At 34.1% G+C, this 24525-nt stretch overlaps 1 protein-coding gene across 1 annotated transcript in view; it reads right to left on the bottom strand.

Annotated features, from left to right (window-relative positions):
• The window catches only part of LOC119633303 (probable serine/threonine-protein kinase cdc7), a 153780-nt gene that overhangs the window by 118173 nt on the left and 11082 nt on the right, over window positions 1-24525 (bottom strand). The window lies entirely within an intron of this gene.

Below are 24525 nucleotides of genomic sequence, written 5' to 3'. Positions count from 1 at the left end.
TTTAAAAACATATATATAAAGCTTCAACTTTCTCTCTCAGAGCTTGCGTCGATGAGTGTTCCCAGAAGCAAGGGATGGCTTTGTTGGACGCATGATTTTTGCTCCTAGGTGTTACCTACGAAAGGACAAATCTAGTATATCCCCTCTCTCGGCAATGGGTGGAATAAGTCAGTCGAAATGGATGCGATTATTACATTGTTTCCAGGAAAGTTGTTAAGTGAAAGAGAAGAAGAATAATTCATTACATAAACGTGATATCCGTTCATGCGTTTCAGTTGAAACGATATTATTGCCATAATGTACTACATCAACGGTGGGAAGTCATTGAGATAAAGATATAAATAAACAACAGTAAATCTACGTCCTACTAATAGTCATCCATAAAACATTATAGGCAGCGTTCTAATAGCTGATGGGGTAAATGGTAGCTACCACATTCATTCAAATAAATTACGCTATTAAAAAGTGGTAAAGTAAGTTTAATAGTCGAGGCCTAACTTTAACAGTAATGAGTATACCGTGGCTTAACGCTTCTGCAGGCACTCTCACGCATGAGGCTTGTGAATCTAATAAACCTTTTTTAAGCAAACTGATAACGCTTCCATTGCGAAGAATTTTTGCGCTTAATCAAAATGCATAAAATTTTCAACGTAACCAACGAACCGAAGCCCAGAAGTGTATGGTACATATTAACGGTTGACTCTCACAATTTGTAAAAGTAATTCTGTTAAATTAGAAAACGTAGTGTATGAGCTTCTGAATAACCGGATATTTGGATATTTCAAGCAGATAGATATTCAATGATTCATGTGGCAAAATGTTAATATGACCAAATTTTATGTTCAGTTATAATTTTCGCGTAGGAACCTTCCATTCATTCATTGCATACAAATTTCATGCATTTCATACCGTCACACACATACTCACACCTTTCTGTCTCTTTTTTTTTTTTTATAATTTAAGAGGAAATAAATATACGTTACGGTTAGTTTGTGGATATTTGCACAACTTTTGTTTTTGGTTTTAGCTCGTTGCATATGTATTCGTATGTGTATGTGTGTGTGTGTGTGTGTGTGTATGTGTGTGTGTGTGCATGTGCTTGTTTGGCACAACATCTAGTCTCGCTTTTTATCTACATCAATGGACAAACTTTTATGTAAATATGTTTAGAATAGGGTAGAATTTCATTAAATCATGGGTTTTACTTAATTCGACGTGCTTGGAGGAATTGCATTTATTTTCTGCTATATATATATATATATAGCATATATATATATATGCGTTGTGATAAATATTTTAAATTTTTGCGACTCTGTTTGGTAATTTTTATGCTGTCAATGCTCTCGCTGGATGCGTATGTGCAAGAGCGTAGTAGGCATGTTCATGTGAACTTAATACGTATTAGTGTTCACCTTTCACTGGAAATTAAATACTGCCAAATGGGAATTTTTGTAATTTCTTTGAAAGCGTTGCGCAAAAACAAAAAAAAAAGGCGCCCGAAAGAGAAAATATAAAACAAAAACACACGATGTGCTGCTTACTCTGATTGCCGTAGTTACGTCATAACATTTTGTTTGCATTACCGTTATTATGTTTGCACACCCAAAAATGGTGGCTTTCATACATATAGCATTCCATTTGCATCATTGAGAAATACGCTGCAGGGACTAAGCATTTTTTTTTTCTTTTCAATATGACCATACACTCAAGGGACGTGTAACATCACGGTCATGGTCGAAAAGAATTGGAGAAGGAGAGGAAGAGACAGGAGAATGGACGTCACCCAACGATTGCATGCCTAATCGATAAGTGTTATGCCTGAGCACTCACTGAGGCTACGCCCAACTGTGGTCAAACTGCACTGAGATTTGAAACCGTGAACACCGCTTTGGCGGTCGAGATTCTTACCTATCTGGCTAATTAAGCGATTGTAGACTTATTACCTCTTCTCAGATGGCAAGGCCATCCAAGACTGAAATTATCGGCAAAATGGCGATGCAAAATAATCGAACAAGCTGACCGGAAGAGATTTGAGATTTCTGCGTGCTTTTCGTGAAACCGTTCGTGGAATTTGATGCACGCAATCCTGCGTTGTTTTCTGTTATTTATTTATTCATATCTCATTTACACATGACATTCAACTAAAATAAGTTAAAAGTCGAAATTAAGGAGCTCTTGGCAACCGTAGTTCAAGTAGGCAAGATTAGAAGCTAATCTAGATGCAAGATAGGCGAAGCGCGCTTGAAGAATTGAATCAAATATTGCAACTTGGATTTTTACGAAAGACTAATTCTAAAAGGATTGAAAAGTCCGCAATTATATCTACAATGACGAAGCTTTTGAATGAAGCTCTTAAATGAATATCCGCAGGGTATTTTTTCTTAAATGGCCAGTCACTCGGAGGAAATACTTCTAATCGTGCAGCATGGTGGCCCTCACAAAGGGGCGACAAAAGAGAAAGGGATAGAGAAGTGACCGCAGACTAGCGGATGTGTGTGCCAAAACGATAAATGTTATGCCTTTACCGGTTAATCATTCATTAGAGCTACGAAGAAAGTAGGATTAACCGCATATTAGATTTGAATCTTACCTACTACGATTCTTACCTACTCACTTATTTATGCGGATTGTATGGCGGCGAGGTAGGGTATCGAATGCTGAGCCTCGTCCCACTACAACGTTTACTTATTTCCCTTCTATTCTTCTTTAATTTAAATATTATTCCTATATATCTGTCTATATAAATGTAAACTAAAAATTGCAAGTAAATTCGATGCTTTGCCCAATAAAGCAAAAATGAGTTGAATTTTTCCTAACCTTCCAATTTACAATTTAAAAAATATTTAATCTTACATTTGAGTGATTACATATAAAATGAACTCTCTGTAGTATATAAATTTCGAAATAAAAATCTTCTGTAATAGATAAGTGCGTACCAGTTACAAATTTTATTATTTATTCTTTGTTCTCAGGTAAATAAAATATGTTATGTGCATGATTGTAATATTCTAAAAAACGTCTTTGCACTCTTTTGAAAATTAAATAATGAAAACACCTGATAGGCACTCATATACATGTTCATTATTCAATTTGTTATTCAATTATATAATTGCATAAAACTGCAGGGAAAGAAAAAAGATCTCTTCTTCCATTTTTCATTTTTGCTTTCTTCTCATTTCATTCGTGAACTCCTCCGTGTCCATACGCAAACAAAAAGATTATCTTTTAGTACTTAAAACAATTGCTATTGTCGTTAAATGAAAATGAAAATGAAAGAAAAAAAGAAAAAAAGAAAAAAAATGAATTCCTTTTGTTTTCAGTGAAATACATTTATATGTTATTTGCCACTTGTTTTTCTCATTGTTGCGTACACAGTGCATGAAATGCATCATTTTATGTCCAGCAGTCTGAATTACCCTTTAGGAATCCCACAGTGTTCTTAGTCAGCGTAAAATGCTGAGTTGATGGCGTTGCAAGGGGATGTTAAAATGATTACAAATTTTATTGCTTAATAACATCTCGTACTTAAGATTTTTTCCCTGGAAAGAAGAAAAACAAACTCATATTGAGGGCATATTTTTTTTTCGCTTTAAGAATAATAAGATTCATCAGATGAGCTGTAGTCTATACTTTGTAAGCAAATGGAACTTTCACACGTTAATCAATCCTACTGCGAATAAGAAACAATGGGAGATGTTCTGGAGAGGGGTCACCATTTTTAAACAAGTTAATAAAAACCGTCTTTAAGTGTTTAAGTGTTCAAATAATCATCCAAGTTAAGCTTTATGGAACGCAATAGTCTGAATCCATCCAAACGATGACCTTTTCTTTCTTCGTGAAGGCCATTGAAAATAAAAATTTTCAAGACTTCAAGACGCCCATAAGTTAAGGGCGTATTTCATGAAAGTTTTTTACCCTCTGCGCCTATCCAAAAACTAAGACAAGAATGAACAAATTTCAGAAGCGTGACTGAAGCAGGCTTTAGAAAGAAACCAGTTCTGAGAGTACATGATTTCAATGCAAACTCTATGCACATTTCAAGAGCAGTCCTCTGCTTACTTTCTTTCGAGTTTCAAAGCACACTTCAAAATAATCCGTCGCAAACTGCGTTCAGAGTAAATGTTCTTCAACATGGGTCAAGCTTATTTTGTATACACGTGTTTGCCATGCTTATTAAAGTAATCCCTGTTTCATTTTCTGAGCCAAGGGAAGTCTCAAACGCCCGCAGGCGAGTATTCAGGTGCGCAGATTACAAACAAAGCTCTAGCCTTCCCAGATGCAAATTGTAAACTAATGGTCGTAGTCTCATGAAATTTTGGTACATTTTGTTGGATGGCTGACACTATCCAAAAATCATGTAGGTCCATCAATATTGTTGCCATATATGTACCAGCCAAGTGACTGATGTCTTAAGTATTGATTGATGCCTCCTCTCTACTCTTTTGATGTTTGAAACTGCAAACAATAAAGAAGTGGGTTTGGCGTAACACAGATTTTTGTTTTGTAAAGCAACTCAAGTAGTAAAGAAACTTTCCGCTACATTTCAACTAATTTCTTTTCATAAAAACTTATTTAATGTAGTCATAATAAATTTTCTTCTTTATCGTGGCGACAGCAGACATACTTAATTTATAACTTATTTAAAGGCGGGTTCAAAGCTCTTTCTTCAATTTGCATACAAAAGAAGTTCTGATGACCACAAAATCATCGAAAGCAAGTAAGAAAACTGTATGTACACGGCTGCGGTCGAATCTTTAACACCCAGAACGTATAGACTAAAGAAATGAAATTTAACTTGACTTTGCCATCTTTTTTATTGCAGTTTATGAGAAATGAGAAAAGAATTCATTTAGCTCGCTTTTGGAAACAGGGCTGTACTCAGTTTAGGTTGCACCGTAAGCAGATAGAAAAAAATAAAAGAATGGAAGGACGGATGGACGGACGAGTATACCTAGATTCCTTCAGAAGAGTACCTGTACTATATAGCATCTCTGTTGCAAACGTTTCGACAAAATGAATACAACTCTAATATCTCAGCGATAGGTATAATAAAGCGCTCTTTTGCTCATTATGCTTATAAATATTTCGCCAGGGGGTGTTCCAAAATGAACTGACATTTGAAATTCTTTGATAAAGCAAATTGTTTATTGGGGAAAAGAAACAACAATGGATAGGAATCCAAGAAATCCCCGATATTGGCTGGTCATGTAAAGACAAAAAATTTTGCAAAATTTTACAAAGCGTGTCAGTATAACTAGCGGGAAATGCACTTCATGGTGCGCTTATTAATGCACCCTTTGCCAGGTCAAATTGGAATTATCCAGCAGAAAATTCCTTGGACAGGTGGCGTTTGAAGAGAACCTGGAAATTTCAAGAGGAAAATCTCTCTCACATAATGAATATCTTTCCACATACTCTCGAACGTGCAATGCATCTTTTGAGCTAATGAAATGCAAAAAATCTTCAAAAATTTACATTGGTTTCGCCAATAAAACCCAAAAAAAAAAAGGAAAAAATAAATAAATATATAACCAACATTGTCAAGTCGCACGAGTCTAGCTTTTATCTCCACTTCGCTGTACCTACACATTTTTGCACTGCTTTGCTACATTATGCCTACCTACACAGTCCGCTACTATTTGTCATAATTTTAAAGATATAAAAATTTGTTTTTTTTTTTTAATTTTCTATAGGTCTATTTAGTTTGGCACACCGCGTACAATAAAACATACACACGCATCCTATTTACATTTCATTATTATTTTTACAAACTGACATTTGTTTTGTTAAATACATCTAACACCGACACGCATCATCATTTCTAGCGCCAGCTAACACAAGTGCATAGCGTTTCTGGCATTTTTTTCTTTTCCATTTCGTGTTATGTCAGTGTTCCAATTGTAAAATGTGTGCATTGTTGCAATTTGTATGCATAAATATTTTCCAGGCATTTTTGTTCACATTTGTCATTCTTTAATTATTCTATTGTATGTTAATGGACGCTTTTGTTTTTTGTTTCTTTTGATTATGTTTGTGTTTCATTTTTATTTACATGCATGTAAGCGATACGTGTGGCTCTTACTTAAAATTCGAATTGAATTCGAAAATAAATATATATATAAACGTATATAAAAAAAGAAAACGAATTATTTGCGTGCGTTAACGAAATAAACTTCTCTCTCTCCCGTTTAAGAGAGATACGACAAATTGGCGTCCGCCTATAACTCATACCGCACTCATGGAGCCATCGCGTTATCTTCTCTCGTTTCTTCAAATTGGTGACAGAACAGACAACTGTAATTTAATTTTAAAAGCGAAAAAGGTGTGCACACCGTATAAATGCCAACGTTAATTTTAATCTGCATACACACACATATATATCCCTCTAAAACTCCTCTAGGGGAATGTGTGTGTTCGTGTTCGTGTTCGTGTTCGTGTGGGTGGTCAAAACATTTTATGCCAAGTTAAGGTGTGCTTTAATTCAGATTTGTTCTTGATTAGCAAATAAATTGTAATTGCAAAGCTTTTCACTTGCCGAGAGAGACTCTTGCATTTAATTAACACTGCAATTTAAATAACTGCCAAATAAGTTGTTGATCGTTAGCTAAGATATCATCATCATATGAACATGATCATCTTAATTGAAGTCATTAATTGGCAAAGTTTTTTTTTTTTTTTCCTTTCTTTTATTCAATATAAGTTTTCATGTTACGTCAAAAGATCAATCCATTCACTGTGGTTCTCTTTATGCATATGCATGCGTATATATATATGTATATATGTGATGTGGTAAAGATCAAGAACTCGTTTGTGATTTAAATTATTGCCTCACATTTAAAGATTCTTATCCATATGTAGTCATTTTCATATCAGTTTAAAGATTTTTAGTTGCAACAAAAAGCGCTTACACACACACATGCATACCCATGCAAGCAATATTAGGAATTTTTTTTGATTTCTATCTGTGAAATTTGTCACGTTTTAATATAAATTAATAATAAGACGTCGGCGCAGGGAAATCAATGATTGAATTAAATGAATGAACTTCGAAAAATGATTGAAGGAGGGGTAATGCAAGACGAAGAACGCCACTGGTCCGTAGTACAGTCACTGGAGCTAAAAAAAACGAAACCAAAACCTATAACCAGCTAAAAGTTGTCAGATATTTTGATCGAAGCCAGCAGAACAGACTGGGCGAGTTGCACTAGCTCGCGTAATATAAATTCTCAAAAGACTGGTTTAATACTTTTCCTTGTAAACATTTTGATCATCAAAATTATCCTCACCATTAGCAAAAGAACAAACAAAGAACAAGAATAGGTTCCCAACGAGTAGGTTAAAGCATAGAATCCACGGATTAATCATTGAAGAGTACAAATTCGTACATTTAGAGAGTGGTGGCTACAAAGAGCGTAAGTTTTATGAGAAGCTCGCGCTGTGTCTGAACGTCCCAAATAACGAATAATAAAACAAGTGAAAACACTTTAGCCCACCTTTAACTATCCTACGCGACTTTGTTTAGTACCACTATTCTTACAGAAACGACGCTTCAAAATAAGACGTTATATGGTAAGTTGTCAAAAGTCAGAGCCGTTTTCGATAACGTTCTTCCTTGCGACCCTTGCGTAGGTTGACCACAAATTTACATGGACAGACATCGCAGGGACAAACGGGCGGACAGACAGGATTGGATCGATTCAGAATCATTTTCTGAACCCTTCCTCCTATTATAATAGTGCGCCCATGAGCTAGGCAAACGTTAACAAATAAAAAAATAGTACTGATTACTGAGGCAGGATTATTAGCTGACTATAGTTCAACAATGACCAGTGATTTCAAGGGAAATTTTCTTCTATTCCTTCGAAGGAATTTACAGTGCACTTTAGAAAACTTTATAACATTAATAAGCACCTGACAGCTTCCTGAAAGTTGAGGTGTTCTTTTTCAGAAGACTCTTACTCTAGGCTGCACAAAGGTTAATTTGTTTACGATAATGAAGTTTCCTTTCTTTTGTTTCTTCGTTTTTTAAACATTTCCAAACTGCAAACAATCCGTTAAATTGAAATAGTTCGTTACAAACAAATATAGCCCTTCTTGTCCTTCTCTCAGCATATTTGTGAAATATTTATGTTTTTGAAGTATTCTCGATGATTTCATCGATCTGTTTATTTAATACTTTTCGCTTTTTTCGAATTTAATTTTAACATTGCTGCTAGTGATTATTTTGATGCGATTGTTGTTGTATTGGTTGTAATACCAACTGAAAGTTTTTTGTATTATGCGATTGTAACGAATAGAAGCAAGCAACAGAGACTTGATATTCTCTGTACATTTAGATAGCTTGCGCAGCAACGAAAGCGGCGCGGAAGTACTCCTGCATGTTCATCAGTCCATGCATCAATCAACGACGTCCGACTTTTGCTTTCGTTTTGGACTGCCTTCGGATCAGCCGAGCTTCGACGAAACTAGGTTAAAAAAATCAGCTAAACCCGTCACCTGCTTTGCCCACGATTCGAAAAATGGTCGACAATGTCAATACCACAGCTTAAGTTAATCGAAATAAGTGAGTGGAAAAACCACATTACATTCAGCTATGAATCGTAAATATTTATAATCGCCTTGCATTCTGTATGCTTACAAGATCAAAGATTCAAACGGAAAGATCTTTCATTATTCATTGTAATACTGCAAGTGTTTTACAAGTTGTTTCCGATTGCATTGTCAGATACACTTAGTAAAGCGTTGGGTTCACTTTGCACCAACCTTGCGTAACTTCTTCTACCTGTTTCTCTAGATATTACGCCATGAATTCATTTTCATTAGAAAAATAAGAAAAAGTCTTCTTTTGTTCGCTACTAGGAGAATTAAGAAGTGCTAAGCTTCAAAACACTAGAAATCATTTCTTCATTTCTTCATTTCGTACGACAGAGCTAATGCTATTGTTACTATCAGACTCAAATGTTTTTGTGCAAAAAACATATATTTTTTGTCGCACGAGAACTCAATATGTTTTTAAATATCGCCTTTTACTGCGCCATACTTGATGTGTCTCAGAAATTCGTTGCACACCAATTATAATCCGCTTTTTGTTCTTCCATTCTTTTTTTCCACATTATTAATATTACACAAGCAACACGGACATATGTATGCATATTGATGCAGCATTCATTCAACGCATCGCTTTTCTTTCACTACCTTAGGCACTGCCCATGATAACGTCATAATTACGGGCCTCTGCATTTTTTCCTGCTACTGTTTCTCTTCTTCGACAAAGAAAAAAAAAGGGAAGGTGCTTTGGAGTGTGTTTCGTATCTCACGCTGTGCGTTTAAGCGTTCATTCGTTTTTATAACAACGGCGATTGAAAAATACTGGTTTGTTTATTACAAATATATATACAAAAGCATATGCAGATGTGCCCATCATAAACGTCAGACTATACAGCTTTTTACTGCTACCGATACTCTTTTTATGTTTCAAAGGGAAATATGCTAATTTCATTATTCTGTTTGTAGCAGCGCTACACCGCAGAAGGAACAAATATCAGAGTATCAGAGTCTTTAGAAAAGAAAAATATGTGATGAGAGCTGATAGGGTGCGTGATGCAACTACTTGCATATTAACTCTGCACAGGGCGCTTGCAAGCAACTCATCTCGCGAACAGTTTTCTTAATTTTCAATCAATATGTGATGTGCCATGTTTTTAAAGTAACTACTACGTTTGCTAGCTGGCGAACTTTTATCCGGATATCGTAAAAACTACTGTCTAGCGAATCTTTTTCATAATTTTTCGCTTAATAACCTCATTTGGGTGACCGCTACGGCGTTCGTCTTTCCAACTCATGAGAATTCTTTTAAACCATACCGTAAAATATATACATATTGCAAAAGGAAGGAGTAGCCTCGCCCAGATTAGAACCTTGCTAACAGGAGTATAACGCTTATTATTATTTTCCACCCTATCTACCGAGTGGATGGACCATTAATGACTGCCAGACTAGAGTTGAACGTTTTAAAACTTGAACCTTACGAATTTTGCGCTTATGTGACGATAGCGTTTCTTCTTTTTTTTTCAATAACCTACGTCGCCTAGACAAGACTTGGCACTTCTTAGATTGTTCTCTTAACAAGTCAAAACTTATATTTTTCTTTTAGGTCCGAAACAAATTTAAAATTATTTCCTACTCTTTTATGAATTTTTTCCGCGAATTAAAACAAGAAAAAAACGAAAGACTAAAAATACGAAAATGTCAAAATCTTTTCTTCATTACTTTTGGGTCCATTTTTTTCTAACTTAATGTAATTTTCTTGCTCTAGTTGGACATCAGAAGAAAATTGACTCATTGTTCGCCAATTTCCATGCGTATAGGAAGTAGAGGACTCGAAAATTTCGAAACACGTTCATCGATAACGTACTGGCTGGGTCAGCGCGCGAAGTCATCGCCATCTCTAGCTTCTCAAAGCTTATCTCGATTTTAATATGACTTATAGGGCGTAATGTGGTGATGGTCAAAAAGAGACACGCCCACAGGCTACTGGATGCGTGCCCAATCGCTAAGTGCGAAAACACTGCGATGAACGGTGAACTTAAGCGTCGGTAGTTCTAGTGTTAAAGAAGGGTCTTCCGAATTTTGGACTAAAATTCCACACTGATAGTTAATGCAGAGTCGAGGCCTTCGTTGGGCTAAGGTTACAATTACATGAATTTACATGAAATAAGTTGCAAAACGATAAAAATAATTGTTGATACACTTCGAAACATGTTTCGGGCCGGGCACAGAGAAATAAAAATCCTGCAAGAAAATGTTTTGTAAGAAAAACGCAAGACAATGTACATATAGTTAGTTATATGTATGCATCTACGTAAGGCATTGCATAATAAGTTAATTTTACATACGCGGACACTCACATGGCTTTTAGAACGCAATCGTACAGATATGGAGCACATGACTATCTACATATACATGTATAATTCCAGCGTAAATAAGCAAAATTTAATGTTTGTGTCATTCTCTTACATTTTTAGACAAAGCAAGTAGAAAAAGCATTAAACTCATCAATAATTTGTTTGTTCTAAGATTTCATTTGGCCCAATTTAAAGTCTTCGTAAAGCATGCTACGTTTTCTTATCGCAAGGTTTCTGCAAAATTTGTTACAAAATACTTTGTGCGCTATTTAATAAAGCATTTTATCAATGCGTAATGTGTTAGTTGGATGATGATGATGATGATGATGATGATGATGATGATGACGCCGCAAGTTGAATAGACCTATAAAAAAGGAAAATTGATGACAACAATTAGCCATCTGCTATGTGTCATTTTCATCACCAATGCTATCACTTTTCGAACACACATTACACAAATTCATTTATCTGCTGCTGCTCTTAGCGAGCAAGTGCTTTGCTCTCAGATATGTTTACTTTCTTGATAAAATTGAAATACAAAATAAAAATAAAAATTTGCATTTAATTTATTGAATTTTTTCTCTAAATTGTTTTTTATCACCCGAATATATCAACAAAAGGTGTTTATTGCTTTCACTTCAGAGTTATTGTTGTTGTGTAAATTATAAGAAATTACAAGCCAGCAAGCGATCCATATTATTAAATGTAAACAAAATGCGAATTACTTGAATATAAAACTAAAAACAAAAACAAAAACAAAAATAAGGAAAAAAACGAGGAAAATTAATTTTATTATAAAAACAAGTGGCAGAAAAGAAAAAGGAAGAGAAGTAAAAATCGTTGGTTAGTTATTATCTGCCACCTCCACCAACACTTGGAGAATGTTGGGACAAGCAACAATGGGTTGCTACCGCAAACTTGCTGGGGTGCTCAGCTTACTCAAGCACTGAACAATTGCGGGAGTAGAGGCGTTCGTTACTTTCTATATCTCATGTTTATGCAGGAGTGTTGGTCGCTGCGGTTAACGTGCATACAAAATCCACCACACATAGCCATAATGTCCCCTCTAGGATAAAACTTATGAAACCTGCTGTTATTTTCGCTACCGTTTGTACGACGAGCACAAAAAAAAAAAAAAAAAAAAAACAAAAACAAAATGCTTTTCCTTCGTTTTGTTTGTTTGTTTGTGGTTTCGACAAAACTTTTCAGTACAGCAAAAATGAAAATTAAAAAATATGAATACGCTTAGATGATACACATATATATATATATATATGCATATATATATATTTTTTTTAGCCATTTTCAATGTACGCTGCTTGGTAATCCAACCGGATATTTAATGAAAGCAAAAAAACATTTTAAGGAAATTCGTTTTCTCTAGAGTACAACTGAACACTACACAAGGAGACGATGCATTAAAATTAGACAGAAGAACTTCATTAAGGTAATGCGATAACAAGGAAATTACTTTTGTTACTCTCGCCTGCCTGTAACGACAATGGACATGAAAAACAGGAATTTATGATAAAAAAATACAACAACAACAACAAAGAGAAAAGTTATATCCTGCTTGCGTCACATTTCTTGATAGTTATCATTACATTGTCTTGCACAAAAAATTAAAAATTTGTAATAGATTTTAATTATTATATCATACTTTATGAATAATTACAATTTTTCGTTCAAGACATTGACGGAAATTTAACTCAACTTATTGTTCACTGCTTTTGTAATTAATCTTAAATACGGAGAGATATTCATGAAGAAGAGAATGTATGTTCATCTAGTTGGCAACATCTGCAGAGAGGACCATTATTCTAATTCGGTCGGTTCCCAAGCACACTTGCAACAATTTCAAATGCTAGAAAACATTTCGAGAAAACGTCTATCTCTTAAAGGAAACATTGTTGATATTCCACACGCTATGACAAATACTTCCAGTGTTTTTGTACCCATCACCCATCTTGTCATCACGTTTGGAACACTTTAAAGGAAACTACGAAGATCCCGTCACCTCTTGATTAATATCAAATTCTGAATCCATCTAGGCGTGGTTGTTCCTCCATAGGTCGGTCTTTGCACCCATATGATCATTTACGTATAGTAAACGTCCTCCTGGAAGATACCCCAGACAGAGTTACATTGCAAATAAAGTAAATCCGTCAAAAGACGTGACCACAGCACGAACGTTGTCTTCAAGAGCAAAAAAAAAAGAAAGATGGATATTTTGTTTACCGCTCATAAACAGCAAAAATAATGTAAAGCATGACAAGTATAGAAAATTCGGTGACAGCCGAATATAATTTTCTTACTTGTTACAGATTCGTAACGAATGTGGTTGTCATCTATGCCACACGTCATTACGTAATTATTAAGAAATGTTGTAGTTGTTGGGCTAATTAGGTATCTTAGATTAGTCCTAAGACAAAAATAATTTTTTATTAATTACTTTTTATACACTACTTACCTTACTTGTGGTACAAGGGTATTTTAAACTTGTCCGAATATATACAGTACTCAGAAGGGCTTTAGTTACTATTTGTAATACCAGTGGAAAAAACTTTCATAATCGCTTTCTATATCGATCTGAGCTTTTCTGTCCATGTGTCAGTCTTTTACTGTTGTGCTCAATCTGTAGGCCGTAATCGTTGAGCTATTTTGATGAAGTTTAGTACACTGATGTGTTATGGCCCAAGAACATATGCTATTTAAAATAGGTCGCATTGGATCATTGTTTCGTCGACTTTCCCTTTAGCGAAGTAATTTGAAAAGACGTTATATGAATCTCCGTATTAAGCAAACGGTTGTACGCTGTTGAACGGTGAACACCGGACCTGATCCACTGTAATGCTTTTACTTGCTTTTTTTTATATTTAAATATGCAAAAATAATCGGGTTTTTTGAATGCTTTGTAATATAATCCGGATTCAGTTACCTTCTATACAATTTCACGCACAAACTTTTCTTTTTGTTTTTAAGCTTTTAACATTTCACTCTAAATGTGATTTACTTGAAGGCTGAAAGCTTCTATTCATTTCATTGATTGAGCAAAAAAAAAAAAAAAAAAAAAAAAAAAAAAAATGTGAGAATAAACCATTTGAGCAGAGAAAAGATGAAAAGAAAGAAAAATTCAATGTAATGGTAATTATTTAAAATCTCTCCTTTGCTTGCTTCTGCCCAAAAAAATTCATAAAATATTCTTACTTTTGAAAAATGGAAAACAGTTTCGATTAAAACAAGTAAATATACTATAGCGATTCAGGGTCGATCATTACATACCCTACACAACCGCAGAAATATTTTCAAAATAAAGCGTTATACATATACATATATGCAGGAAGTGGTTGAAAAAGTAATCCGATCCGAGCTATTTTCAATAGCATTTGTCCTTGCGCCAGAACACATCGGTGTACCAAATTTCATCACAAATATCAGCCTACAACGGAACACGAAAAAGCAAGACGGACAGACAAGCTTAGATCGATTCAGAAAGTGGCTGTGAATCGATCGATATCACAAACAGGTCAAGTCGTTCTTAGTGTCGTATACATCCACACAGGCTTAATACAACCTTGTACCGCAAGTGGTGTAGGGTATAATTACTGCAACCGGTAATCAGAAAAAAGAATTAAGTATTTTTGCGAACAATTTAATAACCTCAAGAATTTCTATGATTTTTTTCTTTGCAGAACTTCATTCAATAACTTTATGCAATACATATTTAAATACTAAAAAAAGAAGAATTCGTACCTTTTGCATAAATTTATTCAGTTCAAGTGTATTTCTGCATCACATTTCTTAATTTATTATTGATTAAGAGAATTTATTGCAAGGAATTTTGTTTTAATTTAAATTTCCTTAAATGGGAGATGTGTTCTCATCACCCTTTTCCGACAGCACACAATTTATCCGCTTTTGTTGGTACAAACATATATCTTTTACTGTCAATCTCTTGGTTGCTTTGCAATTATGTCTCTTGGCAGTAAATCTATTACTTTCATAAGTAAGACCTTATGAACAGTAATGCAATAAAAAAGTTCAATTTTTGCAATAAGTGCATGCTAGGTTTGTCAATCCCTTGATAACACACAAGTCTTCAAAGTCTCATCAAACAAATGACTATTAAAGTGGCAATGGTACGGCGTCCTGGCAAGTGTATGTAGCTATCGAACGGGCAGAGAAGCCGAGTCGCGTTGTAATTGAATTTGTTGCACCGAAGCCAATAGAGAGAAAACAAGCCATGTGGGCACAAGTAGGTGACGTCACTTGAACGGGCTGATTTGAAAAATTACCGTTTACTTTAGAACACATCCTGCATTTTAATCTTTTTGGAAATTTTCGTTTTTTTGGTTAATGGCATTCCTTAGCCGAACGCATGTGAATAGCAAGAAGAGCAGGAAAAAAAATCAAAGGTTTTACGCGCTATGGACGTGGCGTACAGACTGTGTTTGATAAGTGATACAATTAATATGAATATTTTAGCCGCAACAGAACGACTGGTGATACTCACCATCACAAGCTAATGTGTAAAAATTTTGAAAGTCCTTCCTTTTTTAATTCGGACTTCACTTTCGGATGGCGTGATCTATTTTCATAATCATTTTTTAGATGGCCCCACAAAGTATTTCTTAAGGGATATAAATGAGTATTTTCCTATCTAGAAGAGATATGTAAGCATGAAACCGGAATATTTGTACAGAAAACATTCGTTGATTGTATGAAAATGAAAGAAAATATTTTATGCAAAGTGCTAGTCATCGGTACCTATGCCTTTCTTCATCTATCTAGCATTTTATGATCGAAAACCTGGGAGTAAACCAGTCACCGAGAAAGTCTTGTATACTTTCGCATTAACCGTTCCTTCACACTTTAGCAGCTAACAACAGTCCACACTCCCTTCATTTCATTAAACGCAGAATATCATGTTCCTGCCAGAGCGATTCAATCCCGCAGTCAACGTGAATGGTACACCTGGATCTGACAATGAATTTTTGCGTCTAGTATCAACGGAATAGATTTGCCTTTCATCCCTACTTAGAATGCAAAGCAAAAAACACTTTTCTTTGCGTCGCACAGGCAAAGAAAAAATCCTCCTTACTCAGCACAAACTCCAACATTTTCTTTGTTAGAAAAACAATTTTTGTGTTGCGAAATGTGCCGGCATTACGGCTGCTCATTGTTGCTAGATGTCTAAGCTATAAAAATGCGTAACCTAAGACATGCACATCCTCTTCATATAATATCAGGGCCGTCTATGAGTAAATTCAAATATCGTGTTTAGGTGGCTGTAAATTTTATTTGTCTCCTCTGACTGTTCCTATTCCGGCTAAATATCGATGATCAGTATTGCACTGAGTTAAGGCAACAAGTAAACAATTCTATCAAGTATGTATTATAGGGTCCAAAATGTACGTTTAATTAGAAGTCCGACTGTGACGTCGCCACCTAAAGAAAGGCTTTCAACTAAAGAAAGGCTTTCTCGAGCGGCTGTGTTTGCCTCTTTTGATGTAGCTTATTAGACCACCTGCTAACTGTCAATAAAACTTAGGTCTACTAGGAATCAATGCAGAACAGAAGTTCTGTTTCCGAGTGCTGCCTTCCTGGATAGCTGCCCGCAGAAACCGAACTTCCCCATATAGCAGACAAATGGATTTGTCTTTTCTATGCTCTAGAATCATGTCGACATGCTAACGAAAGAGTGCAAGAGAGTAAAATAATTTGAACTGTGCACCCTCACAGAGTAATCAATCATGAGACACTAGGCGTTTCTTTTCTTTTGCTGTTATTTAAGTGTTTTATTGCGACTATTCCTTGGGAATCTCCAAATTGATATAAAGTTGAGGAGGCCATAACAAGAAAGAGCATTGTTTTTGATTGACTATGAAAATGGTGTTGTACTTACTCTCAATGCAGAAGCTTACAGAAACATGATTACTTGTAATTATGGCAATGTCCGCTCAAAAATATTTATGCTAAGCGTTTCTTTTCGGAATTTAAAAAAAAACAAAAACACTTATTTGATGACCCTCTACTTTAACTCTTCGGTTCATGAATATAAAAATTATTTCTAAAATTGATGTTTTTTTTGTTTCAATTGTAGAGCGCAATTTTCATATAGAATGTGATGCAATATCTTCAAGAGTTTGGATGTGGCTTTTAACCTTAATTTTAGTGAACATGCAAAACAAAATGCACGAAAAGTTGCTCGTTAAACTGTTTAAATGAGTTGGACCAAAAAAAAACAAAAAAGAAATAAATAGATAAAGAAATAAAGTGATAAACGAGAACAAGACGAAAAATCAATTCATTTATAAGATTTACAAGCACTGTCCCGCTTCTTACTTGGTTGTTAGTTACTGAATAGGCAAAAGTTGTTTTTGTTCTTGTTCTCATGAAATGCAGTTAATTTAGTTGAAATTATACTTTAATTAAAAGAAAATATCACAACTCCAAGTGTGTGAATAAGTAACTAAGAGTGTGCAACCAAGCAAAATGATTATTCAGACTGTGACTTGAAGGTGTCTTGAGGTGTATCGATATGCTATGTTATTTACATTTTAATAAGTTAATCTTTAACTTTACTCCTGTGTGAATGCTGCAGCTGCTTCCAAAACCCCCCCCCCCAAAAAAAAAAAAAAAACACAGATTTCCCAATTCAATTAGCAAACAATTAAGATTTAAGAGACGACGACAAGTGTTGGTTGGTTGGGTTGCCTTGCGTAAAAATACTAAATTATCTTTATACATAAATATACATGTGATAGCAGAAATAGCAACAGACAACAAATCATTCAAAACATACTAACACACAAAATTAAAGATAATTAAGAAGTCATTTGTTAAGTATTTTCCAAAGCAATTGCTTTACACATTTTTTCTTATAGTTTTTTTCCCCCATTCCCCCCTTTTTGTATTTGTTATATGGAAAATGCAGCACTAATGTCGTTATTATATCTTAACTGCATCCAAATGACTGTTTGATTGTTTGTTTGCCAACATTTTATGAAAGAAATAATAATAAAAATTGCTTTTTACACTCAACACTTATAAAGCTTTGAAAAAGTAGACTAAATCGATTGCTGAGTTCACCAAAACAGTCAAAACTAGTCACAACTACACAAACAATGGCTTACGTTTACGTATCTTTTGTTTCGTGATTAAACTAAAGCAAATAGCATTAGAGTCAAGAAGTCTTGTAGAAATTTATTTTTACCGAAAAACTTTTAAATTTCTTCTACTACTTTTTAAAATAATCCTCTCCTTAAATTCTCTCTTTCCGTAAATTTTCGTTCCTTTACGTGCACAGTATTCAAAATTCGTTTTTAATTAAACTAAGCTATGGCATCACTTGCCTTCCGTATATAATGACTCGTAACAGAATTATGTTTTTTTTTTTTTTTTTTTTTGTTAAGTTTATTTTTTTTTCTGCTAGGCATTAGTGAGTAATATATTCAAAAGGAAATTTACGACGAATTCATGCATAGAAGGCAGCGAATTTTGAATACTCTTATGCACTGTCAACAAAGACTTACTTATATGGGGGGGTAAATATATATATGGGGTAAGCAAAGTAAATAAAGTGTGAGTTGCAAGTGAATTGATTCAAAATGATCTTTCTTTACTGATTATGTAAAGTATCTGTTCGCAGTAATAGTTGCTAGCCGCCCCTATGACAAATATACAGAATTTTTCTGGTGCTTATCGCAAAGAAGAAAGAAAGTTATATAAATCCATTTCTATGCTTTCGAAAAGGTGCTCACTTCGCGAAAGATTTTACAATTTTTATATCAATTTTTTTTTTTTTTTTTTTTTTTTTTTTAACTGAGCGTCCAAATAGACAAAGTACCTCAACTGGTTTAAATCTCAAGTGCAGCAAAGATCTCGATAAACCCGATAACCTTTAAATGCTAGTGCTTTAAGACTTTAGTCTTTGAATTTATTCCTCTCGGTAAATTAATTGTAATAATACAAGTAGTAATAAGTTCGAAGAAAGTTTTCCACATAATATTTAACGCTACACTGTATTATTGAAGAACTTGTTAATTCGCTGTAAAACTCTTGCTTACACTAATTCAGTGGGGGTTGTGACTCCTATCTGCTAAACAATAGTGCTGGAAAACAACAAAATTTTAGATTTTCTTTAAGCAATTTTAGAAACTAAGAATGTCATGTTGGAATAAATTCTTGCAGTTGTTCATAGGTTGACCAACTTCCATCAAATGTTGTTTGCTCGATGATAAGGTCTCTAATCTGGTGTGCTATGATTACATAAAGTATGGGCTTCCAAGCAACGCACAAAATTAAATTAAATTACACATGTCTATATATAGTTAGCATTGCAAACTTAATAGCGAATGTTGTACTTGTGATCGTACCCGTAATCGTGCAGTTCGTTTAAGGATGAATTTAAAGAAACTCTGTTGGAAGTGATTCTTGCGCCAGCAAACGTCAGTGCATTGCATGATGTGATAAAGTGTGATCTTTATTCGACTTGTTAGCAAATCAAAGCATTCTTAGGGTGCTAGCATCATCTGTAGACACTCGATAACGCATCAATATTTAACGATAGAAAAGTTGTGCGCGCTTTCGTTTCCATACAATTTGATAAGCTCTCAAATACTTTTATAGGTAAATCAAACACCACCACAACACTAAATTCTTATCAGAATTGAAAATATATATGCCTACATGCATACATATATATGTATATATATATATATATATACTCCTTGAAAATACCATTATCTCCATGTTAGCTAGCGACTCTAATAAACTTAGTATGCCAGACATAATCAACATTACCGTAGTCATCGTTTTCGGGGTGGAGGTTATAAAAATAATACAAACACACATTAAATAATATTCTCGACATGTTCATGTGTTATACCGACTCACACTGTGCACATGTCATGAATCGAAATATTTTTTTTTTTTTTTTTTTTTTTTTACGCAAATATTTTTCCTCAAGTTCTGTATTGCAATAATAAAAAGCCCCAAACGGCATTGCACTCGATGTTTGCTCTGTTATCTCATTATTGTTGCTGTTGTTGTCGATATATTTTTTTATTTTTTTTTTATCACTTCGTTACCCTTTCCTTCTCTTGCTCAGCATAGCACTACAATATATGCAAATTTGGCCGTTTCATGTTAACTACTCTATTGTTGTTGGTGTTGTTGTTATGTTTGTTGTTGTTTTTTTTGTTGTTGTTGTTGCTGTTGTTGTATTGTTGGTTTGTGCCAGATTTGAAATCAAAATAAATGTATGCATGAATATATCTAATTTTTATTTTTTGCAATATAAATATTTGTATGTATATACAAGTATGTATTGTTGTTGTTTTTGCTGTTTCTGTTATTGTTGCAATTGCTCTAATTCTAATAACGGAGGGGGCGTCTAAAGCGTTGATGTACCCTACTACTTAGTATGAATCATTCACATATTACTCAACTGAAACTTATTTACCCTTTCTTTCCATGCGAAGCATTTGTAACTAAAGTGTTACGAACAAATTGAATTTGCATACTTATGTGAAGTTCCTTTCATCTTCTTCTTCTTCTTCCTCTTCTTCTTTCTTGTAATTTCATTCCATCATTTCAATATTAACCAATTTCTGAGAAATCCGCAGTGCAAGTTTTGTTCTCACACTTAGCATTACAAATGTATGTATGTGTGTATACATTTGTAATTTGTTAAATAAAATATGTTGAAAAGAAGATGACCCCTCGCATCAACATCATTTTTATGTATTCCATATAACTTTAAATTTTACAGCATTTTACAATAGCCACATAAACCGCGTGTAATAAAATGAGAAATATTTTTCTTTTATTAATTTTATTATTATTGCAGCAGGATGGTAAGAAAATTATTGCGGCCTTTTTTTATGATAGGTGTATAAATAAGTTCGCCAAGTTGTAAGCCATATCTAACTTGTTTGATTCTTCCGAAAAAGTGCGCATACATCGCCTGCACAGTCTCAATTACTCGCAAGCTATCGTTCAGCGCAACTCTGCGCCTTTTTTTTTATAGTGAAAAAAAGGATCTAAAGTTACGGAAATGATCCAGCTAGCTTGAGCTGTAAAGGCAGTAAGCTATGAAACAATTAGAAACTAGCTCGCTTGCGTCCGTCCTTATCCCGCAAAATTGGCCTATTCTCTAAACCCATCTCCTTCTAGTTACCTTCTAGCTTATCATATTTAGTATATTGACGGTATCTTAGAATTTATTTCTCCGGCTAAATTAATTATAATAATAATAATTGATAATTTTAAATTTGATCTGAATTGATTGAATACAACGAACTTATTTATGCCACGCAGTATATAAAGAATGCACTTTATTCAAACATATATTATGCATATGATCAGGTAAGCTTTAAATGTCTTTCAAGCAATTTATGATTCAGAGCTCATGAAACTTCAGAGAAATGAATCGGCCAGCCTTTCATATAAGTAATCAAGTGGCGCCAAGCGAGGCTCAAAACTGATTATTACTAAGGAAATTGCAAATAATTTCTTACAATGCGGCGACGTACGATTTAATCTGCTTAGCAGTCTCCCTTCTTTTCTTTTCCTTAACACATCGCAGTCATCTCTTGATTTTCAATTAAACGCAGTATGCAGTAAATGCAGAGAAATTTATATCATTATCATCATATTAGTCAACTACTGAATAACGCTTCCCGGAAAGGGAATCGGAAAACTTCTTCTGAGAAATTGGAGCATATGGTCGCTTTATGGTGCTGCGTGGTAGGACGAAATTTCTTTACTATATTTTAATTCTTCCAATTTTTATATCCATTTATACGCTTTTTCTTTTTTTGTTTAACCTTAAACAGCCATTAGTAGTTAGCGTTTGCAATTGTAGTCAGTGAATATGAACATTTAATGAACGTTTAATTAATTGCTTGCTTGAATGATATCACATTGAAAACCATTTATTTGAAAGAAAAAAACCAATTCATTGCACCTGCGATACCTAGAAAAATATATTCATTTCATAAGTTAAATAAAGTTTTCTGCATAGTCAAAAATGTTTTGTGTGCTTTTCATTATCATGCACTTATCCCTCAATCAGTTGCTTGTTTGCTGTGCCGAGTTTTCAAAATCTTCATGAGTTCAAAATATTCAAAGTAGCTTTTGACCTCCATCTCTCTGAATAACTCCCGCCAACTGACGTAGCCCTTAATGAGCTTTGAGCAGAGAAATTTCAAAACTGAATTTTATAAATGCTTTCGTTAATGAAAGGTTTCTAAACACTTTTTCTTTCCTTCACGGAACATCAATATATGATATGTTTTGGCAAGCGGGAAGTAAGAAAGCGGCGGGACTTGTCTAAAAGTAATTAATTTACTTCAGAAACAGTCAAAAAGAAAATATCAAAATATTAAGAAAGTTTTTTTAAAAAACAACGCTTGCACTTTGCACTATGCAAACACCGGAAATAGTTTATTGCCAATCCAATAAGTACGTTGATGATGTATAAACACAATTCTGTTTTACAATTTTTTCTTTTATTTAGGTTTACATACATGCCTTAGTTAAGTGGTTTTCATTAAGACTATAAACTAAGAATTTATGCTCAACTTCTAATAGAAAACGAATTTTGATTAAAATCAAAATATGTGCCAAGAATACAAAATTGATATTCACGCACCAAGCAGCTGTAAAGTAATAATGTTCGGCAGTTAGAACAAGTGCCGGAGATAAAGTTATAAAAATTGTCCATAAATTATATTTTTATGTCAACGCATGCTTTACTCTTGCCAGAAGCGAAAAAACGGCAACCGGTTGAAAGTGTCTATGAGTGACGAGGTTGTCTCACAACAACTCATTCATTAGTTTCATATTTTTCTTATTAATCACAAGCAAACCAACCGGTCAGAATGTCCGGTCACAGTTAATATTCTTTAGGTATTGTGGGAGAAAGCTTAAGGCGTTCATTCAATTATATTGTGGAAGAACGTAGCGTTTATCTTATTATGCAAATAAGACTTTGGAGTAACTAGTTTTTATACCCTACACCACTTGCAATACAAGGACATATTAAATTTTGTTCGGATGTATGCAATATCTAGAAGAACTTGAGGTAGACCCCTCTTTTATTAGCAAAGAATTCTGCATCGATCTGTCCGTCCATCCGTCTGTTTGTCGTTTAACCTTCAGGCCATAAGTTTTCAGATATATTGATGAAAGTTGGTACATTGATGTGGTTTGGCCCAAGGACGAACACTATTAAAAATTGTCCAGATCGATTGAACTTTTCAACCAATCCCCATATATGGCTTTTTTTAGAAAACTTGATATGTGGGTAATTGTAGGGTATTTAATGATGGGCTCTACCTCGCTATAGTCATTTTATCTGTTTTTTTTTTTTTTTCTGTCTTAAGCGAAATTTTTTAATACTTCTCTTAGAATTATTATAATTTCAAGCAATATGACAATGATTACATACGGATTTTCCACTTTTAGTTCAAATATTTACTTGGGGTTAGATAAACCATATATTTACGCGCTTTTAACCGGTAAAATTATTTAAATCAACCTAGTGATTAAGTTATGTTAAAGAGAAAAAAAATAAACGGCGTACACTATGTTTTAGTTTGATAAGTGGTTGTCAGTTAGTCTATCTAACTAACTATTAAATCAACATGATGTAATGGTAACTGTTTTACAAATCATTCACTTATATGACATAACGATACTGTCAACATATTTATATTTATGTACGGCTAACACATATAGGATTAAATTGTAAAGAGATGTACAGCGAATATAATTAATCAACATATAACGATATGAGGAAAAGCTAAGATAAATAATTATAACTTTCACAAATTGCAACAAGAGTTTGGAAAAAATAGAAGAAAACAAACGTAATTTATCAATCGACATGAAAATCTGTTGACAAGAAACACTTCCATAAACAGTTTCAACGTTTTTTGCCGAATCTTTGATACGATTTAACGAGATATCAACGCCATGCCATTGCAAGTAAATTAGATTCTGCCTACTCTGCTTGCGCGTACGGGCAACTTACAAGGCATAAGTAACAAGTTTAGTGAACGTATTTCATAAGTTGCTCTTTAAAAGATCTTACATAATGTCCTCCCACTCCGTTAATAGTGCGTAGTAAATGTAGCTTGTTGAGCATGTGCTAAAGAGTTAGATCAAAAAGTTTGTGTGTTCGGTTTTTGTATTTCTCACAGTGCAAATGTAAGTTTGAAACTATGTCGCATTCTTTAAAGTTAATTTTATAGCTTTTGCAACTAAACTATTCTTTCCTAAAAGAAGTCTTCAAGTGAAAATCCTTTGCAAGTCCTAACTTGTTTTCATGAAATTTGGTTCTAAAAAATATGTCTATCTCAGAGTCCAACGTTCAGTTCATCTACATTTTTCTTCTTATTTCTTAATTAGGAAATGTTTGAAAATGATTTTATAAAGAGGTGCTACGTGTTCAAAAAGTACAACCAATTTAATTCTTTTTTTTTTTTTTTAAGCTATTTATTATTTCAAATCTATTTCTTCGCCATCAAACTACTCCTCAAGCTCAAACAGTACTCCTTGTTAGCTGGTTGGCCCGCCGGAAGGAATTCATAGTGACTTTGGCGAACTCGTG

Source organism: Glossina fuscipes, unplaced genomic scaffold, assembly GCF_014805625.2.
Source record: "Glossina fuscipes isolate IAEA_lab_2018 unplaced genomic scaffold, Yale_Gfus_2 2, whole genome shotgun sequence".
Taxonomy (NCBI): Eukaryota; Metazoa; Arthropoda; class Insecta; order Diptera; family Glossinidae; genus Glossina; species Glossina fuscipes.
The sequence above is the reverse complement of the archived record's forward strand: the minus strand, read 5'-3'. Positions and strand labels throughout refer to the sequence as shown.